We start from the raw sequence: 22,881 nt of genomic DNA on the forward strand, positions 1-22,881 counted from the left end.
GACATACAATGATTTTAGAAAATTTTGTGGGACTCTGAACAACAAAAAAACTATTTAATTACGCAAAAGACATTCTAGGCACATCACTAACTCTATCTATGTTGACCAACTACTACCAGGAAATGTGCAGTCCTATTTAGCACAAGATTACAACAGAATGATCACTTGTGGTTGCAGTAAAACAAAATGGAGATTTCGACTTGAAGATTCTCAACTCACAATGAATTGGTCTAAGTTTATTGAAAAACATCAGTTAGCTGAAGGATACTTATCTATCTTCAGCTTGCTTCCACACCATCTATATGTGACATCTAGATCTTTGATAGGGATCTCATACAACAACAATGGTCATATATTAAACAGTTATTCAAATCCCGTCCATTTAACGCAGTCAAAGTTATCAAGTTCCATTTTTTTTTTATTTTCTGCTATACATTTGTCAAATTCAACAATCAAACCCATTCACTGAATCACACTCTCTATTAGTCTAGAAACACAGGCACAAAACCAAAAAATAATTATGCACAAATTACGGTAAACCTTGCGCGAAGAGTAGGGTATCACCTAGTAATAACAATAATACCTTAGTATGGAATGTAACCTGGAAAGTCAAGGAAAATGTAGGACTTGACATTGTAGATTTATAAAACCAAGAAAGACTGCGAGGAAGAATATTTGGTTTTAACATTCCCCAGAAATGAAAAGTAAAATGTCAAAAAAAAAAACGTTTGTTGTCTTACATAAGCCTTAGGTCAATATCAGTGTAAACTCTCCGTCCAGTGTGCAGGAATGAACTGGAATATAAAATCCTTTCCAACTTATTGGTTTCATTCTCACATTGGGTATAAACCATTTCAGCTAAAAAGCTTTTCCACTTAGAATGCCCATTCCAACTTTCTTTTTTTATGGATTCTCCATTTGTTACAAAAATCCTTTCCAAGAATGGCAAGATAGAAGGATGTCAAGTATTTGGTCTGTCCTACAAAAAAAGTCTACTTTTATTTTTACACAGATTCAGAAACGAAAGTTGAAGTAGTTACAGTATACATTGTTGTTTCTTGATTTCTGATGTACCTCTTCATTGATTCTAGTTTAAGTATTGTGTTTATTATTACAACTAGGATTTTGACTAAGAGAGTAGCATATTTTTTGATAAACATGCACATTAAATATGGGTATAATAGTAAACTGATAAACTAACTACCCTTTGAAAAATGAACCTATAATTTGGACAAATACAAAAAGAAAATGAGCTTATCTTTATTGGACAGAAGGACTATATCTTGATACCTATTAATTAATAATTCATTTTATTTTTACTAATAAATAATTCTATTTATGTTTAAAATAGTTTATTCCCTTTTTTGGCCTGCAAACGAATGTTTAAGATTTTTTTTCCTTTTTAACTTTTGAAGAATTGCGTACTACTATTTTTGTTAATTTTGGCTTTGACAATGAAAATGAAAGGAGCATAACTAGTATAAATCCAGAGTGCAACTAAAACTGCTCGAGGTCATATATTAATCTTAGGAAAACAAATAGGAGTATTATTACAAGGATTATAGCATTCTAAAGAAAACATCCAGGAGTTGATCTAAAACTACTCTGGGTCATCTTCAGTAATTTAATCAACATTGCAACAATAAGATCTTTCACTCGCAGAGCAATGACCATCCTGCAAACTTTCTTCACCCACTGACCCATTTTTTATCCTCCTTAGTTGTTCAAGTTCTGCAACTATTTCTTTCATATGAGGCCTTTTCCTTGCATTGAGTTTTAGACATCTTTTGGCAAGCCTAACAGCTGCAACAATTTCCTCTTCTAGTCCTTCATCTGCAACAATTTTGTCCACAATTTCAAACAACTGATTTTCCTTGGTTGATGTTCTAAACCAAATAACTAGACCTTCAACAGATTTAGCTGAAGAGACAGCCTTTCGGCCGGTTAGAAGTTCGGCAAGAACTACGCCAAAGGCATAAACATCAGTTTTATCGTTGAGTTGCCCTGACCGAAAGTACTCTGGGTCTAATTAACCTAATGTGCCTCCGACTAGTGTAGTTAAGTGCGTTTTATCAAGGAACGCTGATCTTGAAAGTCCAAAATCCGAGACAACTGCCCTATAGTTCTCATCTAACAATATGTTGCTTCGCTTTATATCCCTTTGGAAAATGGCTGTAGAAGCATATAAGTGCAAATAAGGAAGCGCTCCTGCAACTTCCGTGGCCATCCGCAAAAGATTCTCCCAAGTGATAATTCCAGCACTACGATCATCATGAAGGTGCTGGGAAAGGGTTGCATTTGACACATATTCATAAACAAACAACGGTATGTCGGTTTCCGAACAGCAACCTAACAATTTCACTATGTATCTGTGATTTATCTGTGATAGAATGATAACTTAATTGATAAACTGTGAAACTTGACACTGATCAATTTTGTTTGATTTCTTCACATCAACAATAGTGTTATCTCATAGCATTCGTTTGTAGACAGTACCAAGTCCTCCTTGGCCTACAATACGACTTTCATTGAAATTGTCCGTTGCCTTTCCCAGCTCTTGTGTGACAAAAAGCTTTGTTTTTTATACAGTTGCTTGACTTGAAGATAGCTGCTGTTGTAGCAATCAATGTGTTAAAAGGAAAAGGCATTGGACAGGGCATTCTGTATCCACCAAAGGGAGCGAAAGCCCCAAGGTGTGGGGTGTAAAACCCACAAATTTTTATTTTTAAATATATTTAAAATATAAAAATCCAAAAATACTATATATATATATATATATATGCATGTGTATATGTGTGTGCGTATATATATATGTATAATATTAAAAATACCAAAAGAAGGATTAGATAAAATAAAAAAAAAATTATAACCTTATATCTGCATAAGAAAAGTAAAATTTGTTTGTGTGATTAAAGTAAAATCTACTTGTGTGACTAATGTCATGCCATAAGTAGAAGCCCAACAAACCACTATAAACTTCGATGATTGTTTGCATAAAAGACTTGATGTCATCCCACAAACTACTAATCACAGTTGCGAAAACTCTTTTCCAAGGCACTAACAAATGATATTTGTGAGCTTTGACTATCAAAGCAAGGGTCTTTCCCCTATTTCTTTAGAATATTCTTAATGTGAGGCACATAGTTTGAAGGTTCACCTCCTTTGCATCATTAACATCCATATTTGCCAATTTAAATTTGTAGGCTAACATAAGAAAAGTTTTCAGAAATTGCAAGTTCAGCTTGAGGGTCTCAACTTCCTTAAGCAAATGAAATGAAAATCCAGTTTAGATGTTCTTTTAGAGTGTAAAACAAAGGAAAAAGTGCTGGAATTTTAAATGCTTATATTTTTTATGCCTCAAAGAAAAAACTCGCCTGAACACTGAATGCCGTGTGACTCTAACGCCCCATTTGACGGTCTAGGGGCAATTTAGGAGCACCTCGCCCCGAGACTTGCCCCAAATATGCCTTTTAAAACACTCGAAACAGCAATACACCATTTCTCTTGAAGAACCTCTTTTTAGCGTTGTCTTCTTCCATTATTTTAAGATTGTGGTGCAGCCAAATGCAGGCTATTACTAAGATCAGAAATCCAGCTGCAAATCCGATGCCTGTCAAATTAAGTTTATCTCTGATCAGAAGAAGTCTCAAAGAAAAGTAACCGCTAAGGAGTGGAGTTCATGATTTTAATGTGTGCCTAAAGAAATGAACGTAAACAATTTTTACTTCGCCCTATCTGGTGGGCATGCAAGTGGTGTGGATGGATTAAAGTTTTTCTTCCCGAGGTAACCTGGTTGGCAGGTGCAGTAGTAGTTGAACAGTCCCCTAATCTATTTATCTTTGTTAAACAGTCCTAATCAATTCTGGCGTCAAAAATCAGTTTTAACCAAGGGAAATTTGGGAGGAAGGGTAGAGGAAGAATGGATTGGGTGATATGGATGAGGAGGTGTACGTGAGAGGTCTCAAGGTCAAAACCTCCCACTTACACTTTATAAAAAAAGGAAAAATTGAGTTTTGTCAATAAATTGACCTCCACGATTTCTTTTCTTAAGTAAGCTCCTTAGACTATGGCAGAAAATCAGCCTTGACCAGATTTCATTTTCGGACTGTCTAGTTTGTTAAAAAAAAAAAAAACGCCTTCTAAGATCAATTGTGTCCATATTCATTCTTATTTCAAAACATAAAAAAGTTTCTTTCCAAAATTTTCACCAACAAACATTTTCTTTATTTATAGCAGCTATGTCTCCTTTATATGCTCAATTCATGTCGTTTTTGAGCAAGTATTTTGGCTGACTGTGAGTAAAAACTTTTGACTTTTGCTAAAACTTCTTTGAGTTTTTCCCTCAAAATTGTGAAGGAAAAACTCGGGTTCTGTCTTTTCAATTTTGTGCGCAATTGAAGCAAATTAGTCAAGTTGCAACACAATAGGCTAGCCTCCATTGTTGTGAGAGAAAGTGTAAGTCCTTCATGCACAGCACCTTAACAAAAAAGGCTTTGAGTAGAGTAAGATTCCAACGGTAAGATAGTTGATCTTACTAAAGTGGTTTGTACTTTAATCATTATAAAGACGAGGTTGTAAAAGAATGATTCAAACTTTTGACGCCATAAAGAACTATGGCCCAAATCATAGCTATTGATCCTATTTCAAAATTTAAAGAAGAGAAAAGAGTTTTGATATTAGAGATAAACTTTCACAGCTGAACCACTATGAATATATATTGTCCTTTGTTTGTGGGCTACTTATTTCCCCTAGAATCTAAGTTTAGTTTTATAATTACTTTCATTGTGCAAACTCTCATGATTTTTATCTAATTTACTTGACATATGGCAAGAGCTAGTAATTTGTTGTTAGGCACAACCTGATTGTTTGAGATTGAATTTTGTTACTTTGCTAAAAACTTCAATAAGTTTGAGAACTCTCCGAATTAGCTAAGAGCGTATCAACATTTTCAATCTCCTTTGGTCTAGTGGAACAACTCTGAAGGGCCACTGTGGTGGGCCTTGAATGTTGTAAGAAGGAATCCAGCTAGTTGTTTAGATTAGTGACTTGTTTAGTGTTATTTGGTTATTAGTTTTTGGCTTGTTTTGTTTAGTTTTGAGATTCTCATTGTATGCACGTTCTCTTTCCTTATTATTAATACAAATTTTTAGTTTTTTGCCAAAAAGAAAAAGAAAAAACCAAAAGAAAAGGAAGAAGAAGAAACATTGAAATTTGTTGCTGAATAAGACTTTAAAAAAGTTTATTGATCGTTGATGCACTGTGTTGGTAAATTTTTGTTGGCCCTAGTGCAACCTCCACTCCCGAACTTCTTCCAAGCCTCAACATTTTTTTACTAAGGGCGCGTTTGATAAAACTAAAATTTAAAATCTAAAATCTGAAATATTAATCCATTAAGTTATTGAATTGTTAAATATTAAATCTAATCTAATACATTTAAGTACATATCACATTAAGTGATAAAGCCCTGTTTGATAACCCAATTCAGATACTATCATTTTATAATATCCTCTCTCAACGTAGAGGACTTTCTCTCTCTAGTAGAAGATTTCTCTCTCTTGGGATAAGAGCCCTTTCGCTCCATTGGTGGGAGTTTCAGCAAAGCTCCAAACTTTCAAAAACTCCCAAATCTCATTTCCCTCCTAAAATTGATAGAAACATTTCGTTATGCCCTAAGTGGTTAATGATGTGTATTGAATGCAGCGGTATCGCATGCAGTGTTCTTAAGCACTGCCCTAAGTGTATCCCCAGAGACATTGAATGCAGAGTAGTGCAGCATTTATGAACCAGAAGTCATTTTAACTTGATGGCTATAACCCTTTCATCTTGTTTTTTCAACGGCTGTTAAGGTATTGCATGGATTTCTGACCTTGTATCTGTTTTTTCTTTTTCTTTTCTTTTCCTACGGCTAGGTGGGTGGGATACTCTGGCTCTTCACATCCATTTGTATGCTTTTTACTAGCTCATAAGCTGATATAGTTCTCTTCAGCTGGGTGAAGAAGCTGGGTCTGTTCTGTGACTGGCTCTCTGATCCGCTAGCAGCTCTGAAAATTTACTCATCTATTTCTGGTGGGTGTCGATTGGCTTCACTTGTTATTGTGGTAGAGTGAGCTGGTACCCCTAGTACCTCTGTTTGTATCGATGGAGATGGATCTAAATAAAATGATGCAAAGTTCTCTTTAACTGGAAATGAACTCTCGGGAGCTACTCTAGACTTGGGGGACTTGGATAGTGGAATTAAGGAATGTAAGGACAGCTTAATACGAAGAGTGATGGGGGAAAAAATTGCTAGCTATACAGGTATAAAAAATTTTGTTCAGGTAGCCTGGGGTTATCCGAAACAATTATCTGTCTTAGAACTGGGACCAAACCTTTTTCAGTTTAATATACCTAATTCTCAGGACAGAGAGAGGATAGTGGAAGGAGGTCCGTGGATGATTGATAATCAGATTTTGGTGGTAAATAGATGGGAGAAAGGATTAGAAAGCAATACGGAAGCCTTTAAGCTAGCCTTTTTGTGGGTGCAAGTCTGGAATTTACCGGTTCACTGGGTGTCTAGAGAAGTGGGAAGGAAGATTGGGGATGTCTTTCAGCAGATTAAGGATGTGATAATTCCACAAGTGGGAGGAAAAGAGAGTAGACATATGAAATTGCTGGCCCAAGTAGACTTGACTAAACCCCTGCTAAGAGGAACCATAGTGAAGACAGAAGGCACCATGAAATGGGTAGCTTTCAAATATGAAAGATGCCCTGATTTTTGCTATAGTTGTGGAGTAGTGGGTCACGGGGAGAGGACTTGCACCAATCAGCAAGCAATTGCAGGAGAGTTTGCAGATAATCAATACGGTCCTTGGTTGAGGGCAGGAATTTTGAAAGGATCACCACAAAAAAAGCAAAAAAGAACTGACTTGGATAAAGATAAAAAGTACTGGAATTTTGTGAATGGTGAACTGGTTGAAAAAACTCACTCGAGGGATTTGTTTGATAAAAACCAGCAGGCGTTACAGGGTTCAGTGGAAGGGACAAGTAAGGAACACCAGGAACTGACTAGAAATCTGACAGGGATAAGGATAGGTGCTGATCAACCCTCCCAACCCCAAAGCATAGAGCATATGACCAGTTCCTTAAAACAGCAGGTTCTTCCAACACAAGTTGATTGTTTGCAGGATGAACAGGTGGTAAAGGAAGGCATAGATGAGGTTAACAACCCCTTAGGAAAAGGAACTTCTGAGATGGAGGAGGACAAAACAGTTCAAGATCCTCCTGAGGTTCAGACAGGACCTGTAGAGGTTGATCATGAGAGGGAAGGTGCGAACCAGATGCCTAGTAAACTTAGTGAAAAAGTCCAAGAGGCTGTGAATAGGCAAACTAAAAGATTGTCTAGGAAAGTGTTCTCTCCTATCACCAATAGAAGACCCTTAAGAGAACTGAATAAACAAGAATGTACTCAGGCTAAAAAGGGAAAGAGGAAAATCTCTTTAAGGGATGAGGAGATGGAGGATGTTAGTGCTGAGAACCAGAAGGGGAAAAAACCAAAATCATTTGAAATGATGATTGTTTTAGATTCTGATCAGGTGGAGGTGGGGTCCTTCCCTAATGGGACCCCTAAGGGAATATGAGAATGGTGGTGTGGAATTGTCAAGGAGTGGGGAGCCCCTTGACAATTCCCCACTTGAGGGAGGTTAATAACCTCCTCTCTCCAGATTTGATTTTTCTTAGTGAGACTAAAAATAGGGAGAAATATATGGATAGAGTTAAGCATTGGTTAAGATTTGATCATAGTGTAGTGTCTGAAGCCATGAATAGAGCAGGAGGCATGTGCCTTCTCTGGAAAGATGCTGTCACAGTTTTAGCTACCCTTCAAACAGCCTTCACTATAGAAGCTAAGATAGGAGGGGGAGATTCTCAGGATGAGTGGTGGTTTATAGGAGTGTATGCTAGCTGTGATAGTCAGATTAGAAAACAGCAATGGAAGGTCCTGAACAATAGAAGGAAACTGTGGGGAGAGAAGTTCGTGATGGTAAGAGACTTCAATGACATTGTGTCAAATGAAGAGAAATGAGGGGGAGTAATGAGAGAGGATAGGAGCTTTAAAGCGTTCAAGGATTTCATTGCTCAGAATAATCTGGTTGATATAGGCTTTACAGGACACCCCTGGACTTGGAGTAACCATTGGGATAGTGTAGGAGAGGTTAGACAAAGACTGGACAGGTGTCTTAGCAGTTGTGATTGGATTCAGAAGTTTGATAGAGCTCAATGCCAACATATTGACTCCTTTGCCTCTGATCACAGCATGATCTTGCTGGATACGGAACCAGAAAAAAGGAAAAGGAGGAAACGTTTCTACTTTGACAAGAGATGGATTCAAAAGGAAGGTATTCAGCAAGTTGTTGAGAAAGGATGGAACAAGGTGGTGCAAGGGACTAAGATGTTTCAGGTGACCGGGAAAGTGAAGAATTGCAGAATCGAACTCTTGAAATGGAAAAACACTTTCCAGTCAAACTCCAAAGTGAAAATAAATGACATTAAGGGTAGGCTAGAGAGCTTAAACGTGTCTAATGTAGAGAATAAAAGCATTATTAGGTCTGATCTCAAGGAACAACTTAAAGAGGCATATAGAAAGGAAGAATCTTATTGGAGTCAAAAGGCTAGAGTGAGCTGGCTTAAAGAGGGAGACAAGAATACTAGCTTCTTTCATGCCTTTGTGAGAGGGAGGAGAAATAAGAATAGGATCTGTAATTTACAAAGAGAGGATGGATCATGGACAAGAAATGATGAAGATATCATTGCTGAGATGTCTATGTTTTATAGAAGGTTGTTCACTAGTGGAGAGAAAGAAGATAACTCAGAGGTACTAAGGGGTGTCCCACATTCTATTACTGATGAGATAAACTTTAATTTGACCAAACCAGTGCATGAGGAGGAAATCAAGTCTGCCATTTTTTCCATGAACCCAGATAAAACCCCGGGAATGGATGGAATGACTCCACTGTTCTTCCAAAAATTCTGAAAAGTGATCAATAAGGAAGTGGTTCAAGCTGTCCAAGATTTCTTTGTGACTGGTTGCATGCTTAAGTCTATCAACCATACAGTTATCTCTCTCATTCCAAAAATTTTGAACCCAACTACCTTGAAAGACTATAGACCAATCAGTTTATGCAGTGTCTTGTATAAAATCATCTCCAAAATCTTGGCAAACAGATTGAAACATGTTCTTGACAAGTGTATTTGCAAAAATCAATCAGCCTTCATACCAGGTAGACAAATCCTAGATAATGTAATCATTGCTCAGGAATATATGCAATATCTGAAAAACAAAAGGCAAGGGAAAGAAGGGTATATGGCCATCAAGCTAGATATGGCGAAAGCGTATGATAGAGTTGAATGGCACTTTGTTAAAGACATGATGATAAAAATGGGATTCTGTGCTAAGTGGGTAAGCTGGGTAACAAGATGTCTGGAAACTGTATCCTACTCTTTTAATTGCAATGGAGAAGTTAAAGGATTTGTGAAACCAGGAAGGGGAATAAGGCAGGGAGATCCCCTCTCACCTTACCTGTTTTTGATTTGCTCAGAAGGCTTCTCAAATCTACTCCAACGGTCAGCAGACTGCAAGAATTTGGAAGGAATGAAGATCAGCAGGCAAGGTCCAAGCATTACACACCTCTTTTTTGCTGATGATTCACTGGTATTTTGTAAAGCGGATGTGCAACAAGCAAAGGAAATCATGAGGATTCTTCAAGACTATGAACAGGCCTCCGGGCAGCTAATTAATCTTGAAAAATCATCTGTGTTCTTCAGCAGAAATATGACCAGTGGCCAGAAACAAGAGATATGCAGTACTCTAGGGGGAATGGCAGAGGCAAAGAAAGGGAAGTACCTTGGTCTTCCTATGGTTATCTCAAGAACCAAGGACCAGATCTTTGGCTACATAAGAGACAATATCAAGCGAAGATTGGAAAGTTGGAAGAATCAATTGCTTAGTTCTGCTGGAAAGAAAATCATGCTCAAAGCTGTCACAATGGCCATGCCCACGTATGTTATGTCTTGTTTCAAACTGCCTAAGAAACTCCTCAAGGACATTAACTCAGCAATGGCTAATTATTGGTGGGATGAAACAAATGGAAAAAACAAGCTACACTAGATATCTTGGGGAAGAATGGCTCAGAATCGACAGGATGGTGGGTTGGGTTTTAAGGATTTGGAAGCCTTCAACAAAGCCCTGATAGGAAAGCAAGTTTGGAGATTTATCTCTAATCCAAATCTCCTAGTCAGTAAAGTCTTGAAAGCCAAGTACTTCCCTAAGGAATCAATTTTCACCTGTAAAGCTCAGAGTAATGCATCCTGGTTTTGGAAAGGAATAATGGAGGTCAGAGGGATAGTGGAAGAAGGAGTAAGAAGAAGAATTGGAAATGGGAGAGGCACAAAAATATGAGAGCATAAATGGATTCCAAATTCTCCATCAGGTTATCCTACAACTTCAAGGCCCCCAAACTGTGAATTTGTATCTGTTCAGCAGCTGATCAACCAAAGCAGATGGAACACTAATATAATTTTCAGATTGTTCAACAAGACTGATGCAGAAAGGATTCTTAGTATTCCAATTAGCTTTGTAGGTAGACCAGACTCCAACTTTTGGACACACAGTGAAGGAGGGGAATATACAGTGAGATCTGGCTACAAGAGGTTTTTGGTGGAGAAGACAAGAAGCAACAAAGGGCAGGAACTTGTTGGAACTAGCTTTGAGGCTGGCAGTAACCAAAACAGGCAGATTTGGAAGACACTGTGGAAGCTAAATATCAAACACAAAGTTAAGTTGTTTATCTGGAAGTGTGTTAGTGGAGCGTTACCAGTCAAAGAGGCAATCCACCGGAGAGCAGCAACAGGAGATCCAATATGCAAGGGATGTGGAGAAGAGCCAGAAACGATAGAACACACACTCTTGCAATGTCCCCTAGCAAAGAATGTCTGGAAAGTAGCTCCAGTTAAGTGGGATGGTGCAAATGATCAGAGATACAACTTCACAAAGTGGTGGGGAAGAATCTCAGAAGCTAAATCTAGACAAGAGGGGAACAGCCACATTGGTCTTACTGCAAACATTTTATGGCAGATTTGGAAAGAAAGGAACAAAAGGGAATTTGAGAATAGTAGTAACCATCAACCGTGCAAAGTAATCCAAAAGGCACATACAGAATGGTTGGAAATGGAGGATGTAAGCAGGCACGAAGCTGATTTGAGTACAGCAGAAACAATGCCAGACCTGAAGGTTGGAAATGAAGCACAAGAGGACCAGAACTTGATAAGTATGACAGTGACAACAACTACCCTACTCAGGCCTGCTGTGGTAGGTATTGGGGTCGAGATCAAGACGAGGTCACATGACACAATAGAATCCTGGGCACTAAAGGACAGAAGTCATGGAAACAAAAACACGGACGCGGCTGCAGCAATCAGATTAGTATTGTGCAAAGCGCTGCAAAGGGGATGGCGTAACATCAAAGTAAGGGTCCAAAACAAAGAAGTGTTGAGACAAATAATGCTTGGGAAAGCATTGGATGGCAGGTTAACAATGATCTTAGAGGACATATTTTGTTTAAAGCCATTGTTTCGAATGTGCTATTTTTGCTTAGATAAGAATGATAATAGTACCGCTAGTGCTAATGCTAGCTTATATGCCTTAGGCATTTTGGTGGATGAGGAAGTATCTCTTCCTCTGTGTCTTTGAACACAAGTTGTACAGCTTAACGAGCCGTTGCTCGATATGTAAATTCATCTTCTAGATCAATGCAAGTCTACTAACGTTTCAGAAAAAAAAAAACCCAATTCAACACTTAAATTTAATGGATTCAAATCTTAACATATTCAGACTGTTTGATAACCAAAAATTAAACATCTGAATTAATTAAGTGGCACTAAATTTTTCAGGTAAAACTTGCTCCAAAAATTAAGTGATGAGCTATTCACTTATCACTGAATGTGGTATGTACTCAAATGTATTAGATTTAATACTTAACAATTCAATAATTTAATGGATTCAGATTTTAGATTTCAATTTTATCAAACGCACCCAAATACATTGGAGGCTCACACTAGGTGGCGTTTGGTTCACACATCAGAATTGGATTCGGATTCGGAATCGGATATCTTGGGTTTGGAATGAGGTCATTCATTCCAATACATTTGTTTGGTTCAAGTATCTGGAATGTGTATCATTACTATAGTTGATGTTTGGTTCGTCGACTCTTTCGGAATGGAATATAATAAATATATTGTAAATCACATTGTAAATGATAGTTATTGGCTCTATGTAAATGAGATATAAGAAATTTTTACTAATTAAATATATTAGTATAAATGTATTAGTAAATTTAGTCTAACTGATTAATAATTTCTATTAGTAAACATGTATAATTATTAGTATAATTGATAATATTAATTATATTACACAAATTAATATACATTATAGAATATATATAACTAATATTATTATTATTATAAGTTTGTATCTAATTAAATTAAATATTATATATATATAATTAAATATAAATATACAAATGTTATAATATAAATATACAATTATAATTATATAATATATACAAATATTAATTATACAAATATTTTATATAAATGTAATATATATTACATATTAAATATAGTTGTTATTATATATTATTATACTTAAAATAATTATTATTATTATAATTATATAATTTATTAATATTACATACATGTATATATTATAATTATACACACATATAATATACATTTATAAATATATATATATATTATAAATATATTATTATATAATATTAATAAATTTATAATATATATTATATAAGTATAATTATATTTAACTAAATAATTATAATATATAATTATATAATATAATAATATCATTATTATAAGTTTGTAACTAATTAAATTAAATATTATATATAGTAATTATAATTATATGAAAGTTATAATATAAATATAAATATATAATTATATAATATATAAATATTAATTGTACTAATATTTTATATAAATATAATGCATATTAATTAGATATAGTTATTATATATTATTATATTTAAAATAATAAATATAATTATAATTATAATTATATAATTTATTAATATTATATACATGTATTTATTTTAATTATATGCACATATAATATACATTTATAGATATACATATATATTATAAATATATTATTATATAATATTAATAAATTTATAATATATATTATATAAATATAATTATATTTAACTAAATAAATATAATTATATTTAACTAAATAATTATAATATATATTTATATAATGTACTAATATTATAATTATAATATATTATATATATGTATATATTATAATATATAATATATATAAATATTAATTATATCATTGTATAATTATAATATGTAATTGGATTTGTTTCTTGGAATCAAACTTGGGAATCGGACAAAACCCACCAAAATAATTGGGAATGAAGAAACACCAAATATTTAGAAATCATTCCAAGATTTCAATTCCCATTCCAGTGAACCAAACACCATTTATGGGGTTCATTCCATTCCCCGAATCCGATACCCTCTTACCAAACGCCCCCTAAGTTCACTAACTCTAGTTGAACCTAGACTTTTACTCTTAGCCAATAAACCCTTCAACTACTTGCCCATTTCTCTCAATTTTGAAGACAACACACCAATGTACAATTGAGACTCATCTTTTTTAAGATTTTACTCAAACCTTATACCAAACACTCAACTCATTTGAGGTAAAACAAGAACCAACACTCTAATAGTGTGATTTTACAACTGAAAGCTCAATAACGATTTTTATGGTGTGAATTTACAAAGTTAAACTTATGAACTAGTGATAAGAATGAAAAGATTCGACATATAAACTCCTAGATATGCTTCTCCACTTATTGAAGCTAAATGTTGAAGTTATGGATTTTTATAGATGTCCAAAATGTGCTTGCAAATGTCAAAAAATTAGCTATTAATAACTAGCCATTATCGCATCCACATCGGATTCGCATTGAGTCCATATGTCATGCGGACGTTCGCATGTACATCCAGATGGTGTCTAGCCAACTCTTTTTTCTTGCTTTTTTGTGCAACCAAACGTCCGATTGGTTTCAGCTGTGCATCCACATCGACTCCAATTGTGTTTTCTTCAATTCTATTCACTTTCTATATCACACTTGTTGGATTTGGGTTTTATCCCACAAATCGTTTGTTTTGTTGGATGTGAGTTTTATCCCACTAACTGTTTCTTTTGTTGGGTTTGGGTTTTATCTCACCAACCATTTGTCTATGGGATAAAATCCAAACCCAACAAAATAAACAGTTGGTACGATAAAATCCAAACCCAACAACATTTAAGTAGAAACATTAGTACATTTTATTATTTATTTGTTGATCATCAAAACAAATGTATTAAAGATGATAGGGTCTTCAGTTTTCTTTTAACTAAAAGAAGGGCAAATTAAGACAAATATCTTATCATTAAGTTACAACACAGATTTTTTGTTCTTTACTACTACTTTTGGGAAATTATTAGAAGTATCTTACCAAGAAAATTGATGAGCGTGGGTATACATACATCAACTTCATTTCCTCAAAATAAGGTAACGAACCGTTATGCAATTATTTAATTAAATTCAAGTACTCATAATATCAGGTAAATTACAGCCAATTATACCATAATTGTAATTTGTTCAAGTCAATTTCTTATCCTTACTCAATTTCATAAGTAACTCATATGGTCAATAAAAATGTTAGCTAAACACATGATTATCTTCTTTTTCAATTTAAATAGAGATTTTATTTATATAACATATCTAAATATTTACTTGAGATGTGAAAGTGTCTTTTGACGTGAAAATCGACATTTTTAGATGAAAATCGCTGATTACTCAACACTTCACATTCTCAAGTTGCTTCACATACTCTTAATTCAAGTACCGTTTTACACGAAAGTCGACATTTGTAGATAAAGACTCCCGATTACTAAGTACAACAATCATTGGAGTAGAACAACTTTTATTCTCTTTTTTTTTCTTTCTCTTTTTTTCTTTTTTTTTTTTGATAAACAAGATAAAGCTAATATCATTCCTTTGAAAGAATAATCATGAGAAAAATATTGCACTTATTGACCATATTTATTACTTAACTATGTAAAATCAAGTAAAGAGAAGAAATTTCATTAAATTTGTGAAATTTAGACATAATTTTCTCCACTTTACATAATATACCTTTCTATGAATGCACAAATTATAATCACATAATAGTTATTTTCGACTTAAATGAGAAAAGAAGTTGTCAAATCACATATGTCTAGCTCAAAAGTAGAAGGAATTTGAGTTACTAATGGTATGGAACTTGTTACCTCTTGGATAAAATTGAAACATTTTGAAACATTTTGGGACAATTCTGCAATTTTGGACAAGATTGTGAAACAATTTTGGACAAGATTGTGGCAGAGTTTCTCCTTATAAATAAATGAAACTCCTTGCCAACAAACTCAATTTCAACAAATTAACGCACCAAAAATATTTTCAAGGCAAGTCCAAATCATTTCCATTACAAGTCAATCACAACCAACATATATAATCTCAATTCTTCCCCCTCCCCCCTCCCCCCCCCAAACACTTAAAATACATATTGTTCTCAATGTGTAAAAGGGTAAACCAAAATAAAGAAAGGAATACTCCCCTATTGATGTGATTGAAGTACGCGAATATGAAGCTTCATAATACAGTATGAAGTTTATGTTCCATTTGCCTCAATTCTACAAAAAGGAAACTTCATGAATTCCATTTGTAACAATTAGTACTAAAACCTAAAATACAAAATGGCAAATAAACTAGGTAAGGGTTAAAAGATGCAAAAGTGACAAAGACATGAAGAGTTTTTGCAAATAATTCTTTGCCAAAATTTTTCACATCATCACACAACATTTCCCAAACTTTTCATGTATTTAGCACAAATATCACTCTCTTTACCTAGAATAAGAAGTATAAGCATGTTTCCTTCTCTAGATAATTATAACATCACCATATAGTAATAAAATTAGGAGTAAAACACAATCTAAGAAATATACATTATGCACATGTTCAATTTCACCCCTAAAATACAGCTAAAATTGCTAAATTCTTCACATATTCAAAATTTATCATCCAGTCAAGCTCTATATGAAGACTAAGCAATCAGATTGGCTAAAATGTCACCATATAAGGAATGTATACATGTAAGCTTAATAAACAAGTTACATTTTAGCAATTTGAACCATCCAATTATGCTTAACAACATTCCAAGAGCAATTACTCCATTGATCATAAAATTGGAATATACATAAAGTGAAACATTGCATAGATCATCATAATCCCACATTTGATCATCTAAACATGCTTAAAAATGTTAAATAAACATAATGGATCTGATATTCATCAACAAATAACATCACAAATTCACCATTCAACGTATGTCATTAAACTCAAAACATATGCATATGATGAATATTAAAATATCAAGTTAAATTCAATAAATTTATCTCAAATTGGTAGAGTAATATTTGGTGATGCAAATGATGTAAAAACCCCTATAAAACACCCTTAAATTGACCCCCAATTGCTTGAAATAGAAACTATGAACCCTAACCTTAATCCGATTTTTGAGTTATTTTTCTTGGATTTTAATCAGTTAAAAATGTTCTATGAAGGTTAAATGATATTTGCTGGATGATTTCTTGCAAGAAAATAGTGTATAAGAGGAGATTGGTAAAGTGTGTATTAGTATGTGTGAGAAAACGTGAGGTAAGGAGAAGAAGAATAAGAAAAATGCAGCCTGCGTTTTTGTTACTTAAAAAGTACCCTAAAAATGTGAGCATAAAAAGCGACTTCTAACCTGTGTTTTCATCCTGCATTTTCAGTTGAAAAGTCACAGAACACAATACGCAAGCTCTTGAATATGTGACCCAAGGTTGCGCTTTTCTAAGCTCGCATTTTTGTTGGAAACTTGCAGAATTGAAAATGCGACTTCAGAAAACGTGACCTTAGGTCACGTATTCTCTGAACCTACATTTTCTTCGGCAATTTTTTTTGCAGAAATTTTAACTTTCCAAATTTGCACATATTACCCCAATTGCTCAAAATGTATCCTAAATCATTCTTTTGTCAAAATAATCAATGCACCCATATGTAAAATGATTAAAAATGCATTTTACCTTTCTTTAATAAATCAAAAATATTAAATACTCAAATTGAGGAATGGAGTTCCTCAATCAAATTTCATTTTTTTCACCTCATTTGGTCATCTTTGCTTCTTTTTCCCAAACCTACAAGAGAAAAATAACAAAACAACTTAAACGCATAATTTAAACATAAAATCATACCAAAATAACATAAACTTAAACAAACATTGGGTTGACTCCCAACAAGCGCTTCTTTATAGTCATTGACTTAACTATTTCACCTCATTTTTTAAGGAGGCTTTGTTAAAAAATAATCCACCATTTTAAAACGTGGTAGATCATTAAAAGGTGGTTTGATAGCAAAAGCCACATATTCAAATGATAAGAGAGATGGAAGTGACTTACCAATCTCAAGTGAGTCATAGATATTCTTTGAATCTGTGTCACTTGATAATTCACCAAAAGAACATCCATATAATCTTGTTGGGTGATTATGACCTTGGAACCTTCATTTGTAATACACTCCTCAAGAGGAGTTATATATACATCATTCATGCTTGCCTTCTGAGGTTCAAATTTTATTCTAAAGGCATTATCATATGAAATGGACATTTTCTCATTAAAACGCACATTAGATACATCATTTTGATCAAAATGCAATCCAGTTTCACACGCAACATTACCACCATTCATGCTAGGGTTATTTTACATATTATTAGAAGAAATAATTTCACACAAAATATACAATTGATCTTGTATTCTACCAAAGTGAGAAGCTAATTCATCTAACCCATCCTCAACCCAAGCAAAATGATTGAAGGTCGCTTTAGCTAGATTTTCTATAACTAAATCAAATTGATTAGAAAATTTTTCTATTTCTAGCTCCCAAGATGGATTAGAATCATTAGCTAATTGTTCACTCTCTAATTCCCAAGATAAAGATGCATTAGCTAACCTTTCTATTGCCAATTTCCAAGATGGTTTAGATTCATATTGGATAATTTCGGATTGGTAATCATATAAAATACACATTGATTATCCCAACCGTAAGCATAAAAATTGCCCCAATTAGGACCATTTTTATCAAAATAAGGGTAACAATGCCCACATTCATCATAATAATCTACATTTTGTACTTGCCTACATGTATGAGTTGCATGATAACTTCCACATAAGTCACAAATCATATAATTAGAATTAAAAGTATTAAAATTCCTCTTTTGTTCAATCTCATACATAATGGTGTCCAATTGAACTTTTAACGTTATATAATCAAGTTTATCCTTTAAGCACCTTAAACCGTTTTCAAAAAACGTACCTTCGGATATCTTTTGGTTACCTCTATTCATGGAGTTTTGCACTTGGTAACAATACATTGCCGATCGTCCACTTCTCATACATTGTCTCTCATGTTTACTACTCTCCTTGAGTTCCTAAACATATCTTCAAAATAACTCAAAAACAAGTTTAGTTACGAAGAATAGGTGACTCAACACATACAAATAAAGACTTAAGAAATATACAAGACACAACAAACACAACAAGACAAGTAAGTGTCTAAACTAATAAAGTTATTTTTCACGCCGATATTGCCAAATCTTCCCCGACAACGGTACCAAAAATTTGACGAGCTTGGGGTATACATATATCAATTAGCTCATTCATAGTCAAATTTTACATTTATAAAATCCTAAATACCCCACACGTGATTTTTCGCAAGTATACCAATTAAGATTCAGTATAGGGTATTAAAGATCGAACCCACAAAAAAGATTGCCAATTACCGATGTTTTTTGAACTCCTTTATTATTTAGACTATCACAAGTGCAAGAAATTAACTCTACACTACAGACATAAGATAAAAGTAATAAAAATAACAATAGAAAACTTTTAGAGGTATGGAATTTCTCACTACTCTTACAAATAAAATTACCGGTTAAGTGAATGTTATTATATTGGCTAGTTATGGCGTAATTTCCTAATGTATGTGAAACCTACTCTCGTAGTGAATCAACTATACTTGTAGCTATACTATACCTACTCTTGTGGTTATGAAATTAATTACAAACTCATTTCTTCTATGAAATTACATGAAACAAATCACTAAAATCACATAGGTGCACCTCTACTCTCATGAATGTACTCCATAAGTTTATCACTTCCTTGAACTAGTGTTAAATCTCAATTTTCATTTGCAAACTTAACACATTAAAATTATCATAATTAATGGCCGGTTAATAATGATTAGAAAAGAAAAAGTAAGAAATAATTTAGTCAAAATAATATCATCATAACTAAGTAAATATCACTAATAAGATATAGAAAGTTCATCCATAACTCTAGGTATAAACTTTAGCAAAATATGAAAACAAACACCAAACTTGTATTATAGTTAAACATGAAATCAAACACAAAAGAGAAATGCTAGGAGAGAAGTCACCCTTGTCACATGAGTTTCAAGCTCTCCATCTTTGCTCTCAAATCTTCATCCAAATCTAGTTATAAGTATAAGAAAGAAAAACTACACTAACTATACTACATTAATGAACTAAGAAAAACTACTGAAAACTATATTTTGGTGGAGTTTCTCTAGCCTTCCAAAGTCGTAAAAAATGTTGTCCAAGACTGCTATTTATAGAGAGATTCAAGATCAAGAAGAGTTGATTCTAGTTGGCATTTTTTACTCTTGAAACTCCCAAAAGTTACTTTTACATGATTCTATACTTGCTTGCTCAGATACAGCGGAATTCTTACAGAAAAATGGGTCAAAAAGTTTGTGTGAATAGAGCACAAGTTGAAGAGCAAGTTACAACCAAAATTGAAGAATACGCGACCTCGAAAACGTGACTTGAGGTTGCGTATTGTACCCACATTTTGCTCTTTTGCAGGTTTACTCATCTCTGGTCAAGTCTTCTCTTTGCTTAGTTTTTTGTCCAACTTTAACTGATATTTTTCTTGATAATGCAGGCTCAAATAACTCTTGCACAAAATATGAAAGTTATAGTCCAATTGCTCTAGAATCATCCAATTTGGAGTTTTGTGGATCAATAAATAAAATACCCTTGACTGGTCAATCCCCTGTTTCAACTTTTGACAACAAAATTATACTTCTGTATTTTGACATTTTGACAATGAAAACGACTGAACCAAACTTCTAGGTCTTCACAAGAAATGTATATCTATCTTCTAGTTTTAAAATGATTTAAAAATCACCTCAATCCAATGCGTGTAACTCAAAATATAGTCGAAATACCACAAGGTGTCAAACTTGGAAAACTCCGTTCTTTTTATTCTTGATTGCATTTCCTCTTTTGAACATTTGGCACTTTATGTCTTCTTTAAATCACTTTGTATCATCAATAATCATTCAAATATCTTGTCAAGTAACTCCAATTGATAATTGAATCATTGAACCTACAAAAACATGAAGTTTTCACCATTAAAATCCATAGAAATGCAATTTTTGACACTTAACCCGCAAAATACATATTTTCACTGGAAACTTAGTTCATTAGCTATAAAATTAAATAAAATATACCAAAATCAAATAATAAAACACACTTTTTTTTTAAAGATGTAGTAGCTGATTTTATTCCTTGAAGCAAATAGCCAGTGCCGAAGGGGGGCATAGACCATACCTCCCAAGCTGACAATGCATGTATTAAACTAGGGTGGACCTAACATTTTCGAAGGGAAGGGATGCCAAGCCTGTGACGCCCCGAAAAAAAAATGAGTTTGAGAACCCGGAAATTTTCTAATTTTCTAGGGTTTATTTTTTAAAACGCCCGCCTTTTCTACATTTTCTTGATTAGAAAAATTCCCCAGATAAAGTTTATGAGCAAAAATAGTTTTAAAATGATTTTTCTAGTATCGGTTAGTTTTTGAGAAATTAAAAGTGTATTTTGGACGTGGGACCCGCTAGTGCGGTAAATGCATTATATTTTTTAACCACTTGTTGGAATTTTGTATTAAGTGATATTATTTTACAAAGTGTTAAGATATTTTTATTGGAGAGACAAAAGGATAGAGTTGCATTAATGAAGTGACATGTGTCACTTTAAGAGAGGTTGCCACTTATTTGACTTGTTTGACTTTTGACCTTTCTTACTAATTGTTGATTAAATATCTCAAATTTGCCACAAAAATCACCATTTCTTTCTCTTCTTTGGCCGACCAACCTTAAGGAAGAAAGGAAGAGAGCTCTTCACCATTTTAGCTAACATCTAGCTCAAATCATCCAACCCAAGTGCTGAAATTTGTTTCTACTCCATACACTCCTTCCATTTGGTGCTAGTGAGTGATTTGGTGAAGTTTTTTTGGAGGAGCTAAGGTGGTCTACCACTTCCTCTCTCTTGTTTACTTGGTAAGTAGTGATTGACTATCCTCTTACACCTAATGATGTTGAATTTATGCCTAATGGTGGCTATTGTGTTAGAAATTGTGGTTTATTTCTTGGTTTGAAGTGATTTGGTTAAGTTTTTATTTTTTGAAGAATTTTCTGGTTTTATGTGATCTTGATGGTGTGGTTGTTTTTTATGGTTGGTAATAAGGGGCTATGGCTCTAGTAGGTGCATATGATTGGTAATTGCAACCAATTTCTGTTTTGGACCAAAAATTGAAAAGTAAGGGTTTTGTGATGAACATTCTGTCCGAAATTTTAGGTCCTAGATGGAGGCCGAATTGGCCTTAGCTCAGAACATGAAAGTTGTAGGGAATGACATTTTAAAGGTGCCTACAAAATTTCAGGTCAATCGGAGTAGTGTGGAATGAGAAAAGCCGAATTTACTGTTGCTGTTCTGGGTTCATCAGGATGTAAGAACTGCGTCTGAAATTGGTTGTTTTGACTGGAATTGGTTTGGATTTTGTTGTTGGTGTCTTCTGATGAAATGTAACTCGATGCCTTAGCTATCATATGCCTTTGGAATCAATGCATTTGGACCTGTGTAGACTGAGTTGGACGAATTACAGCATTGTGTGATTTGGGAACCTGCAATTACGATTCTGGTTTGGTATTCTGCATATTTGACCTAGTTGTGCTAGGATTTGGACTGAGTGACCTTCTACATTGTTGTAGCCCTGGTTCTTAGCTTCAAAACGGTGGGTCTTGGACCTCCATCCGATACTCGTAGTACCTTTGGTACCATTACCGCAAAAGGACGTCAAAACTGTTTTTCTAGTTTTGAGCTTAACTTTCATTTCCGGACTTTTCCCTAGCTTGACTTGTATGAGTACTACTTGGAGCTTGCTGAATGGCTATTGGATGAGCTTGTTGTTGTGTGTGTACCTTTGGGACTGGTTGAGGAAATCATGAAGCCATGACGGCTGGAAAAGTAAGCAAATTCAGGGGAAGTGCTGTCCGAACTTTTAAAGGACTTGGTTGCTTTGCGTTTGTGCTTTAGGGCTTGGACTTGAATGATGAAATTGGCTATATTGGACAAGGATTATGAGCCGTGGAGGTGAGTGACCTCAAACTATTTCCAAAGTACTTGTGAAATGTTTCTTGCATTAGTTATTCGATTGCATCTCATGCGTGCTTGCATGTGAATTCATGATATGATTTTGGCTTCAATGAGTTCTGGGAAAGTCTTGTGCTGGACACCAACGTCTCCACTCTGTTTGTGGTTCATGTTCATGTTATCTGGAGCTCAAAAAGGGGCTCCCTCTCTCTGTTCGTGTGTTATGATCTATTTGAGCGTTGGGTG

At 34.2% G+C, this 22,881-nt stretch overlaps 1 pseudogene; it reads right to left on the reverse strand.

The window, feature by feature from the left end:
* Positions 1-1,624: 1,624 nt before the first annotated feature.
* Positions 1,625-3,181, reverse strand: LOC113782249 (annotated as a pseudogene).
* Positions 3,182-22,881: the final 19,700 nt, after the last annotated feature.

The sequence above is a fragment of the Coffea eugenioides genome, chromosome 9, assembly GCF_003713205.1.
Source record: "Coffea eugenioides isolate CCC68of chromosome 9, Ceug_1.0, whole genome shotgun sequence".
Lineage (NCBI taxonomy): Eukaryota > Viridiplantae > Streptophyta > Magnoliopsida > Gentianales > Rubiaceae > Coffea > Coffea eugenioides.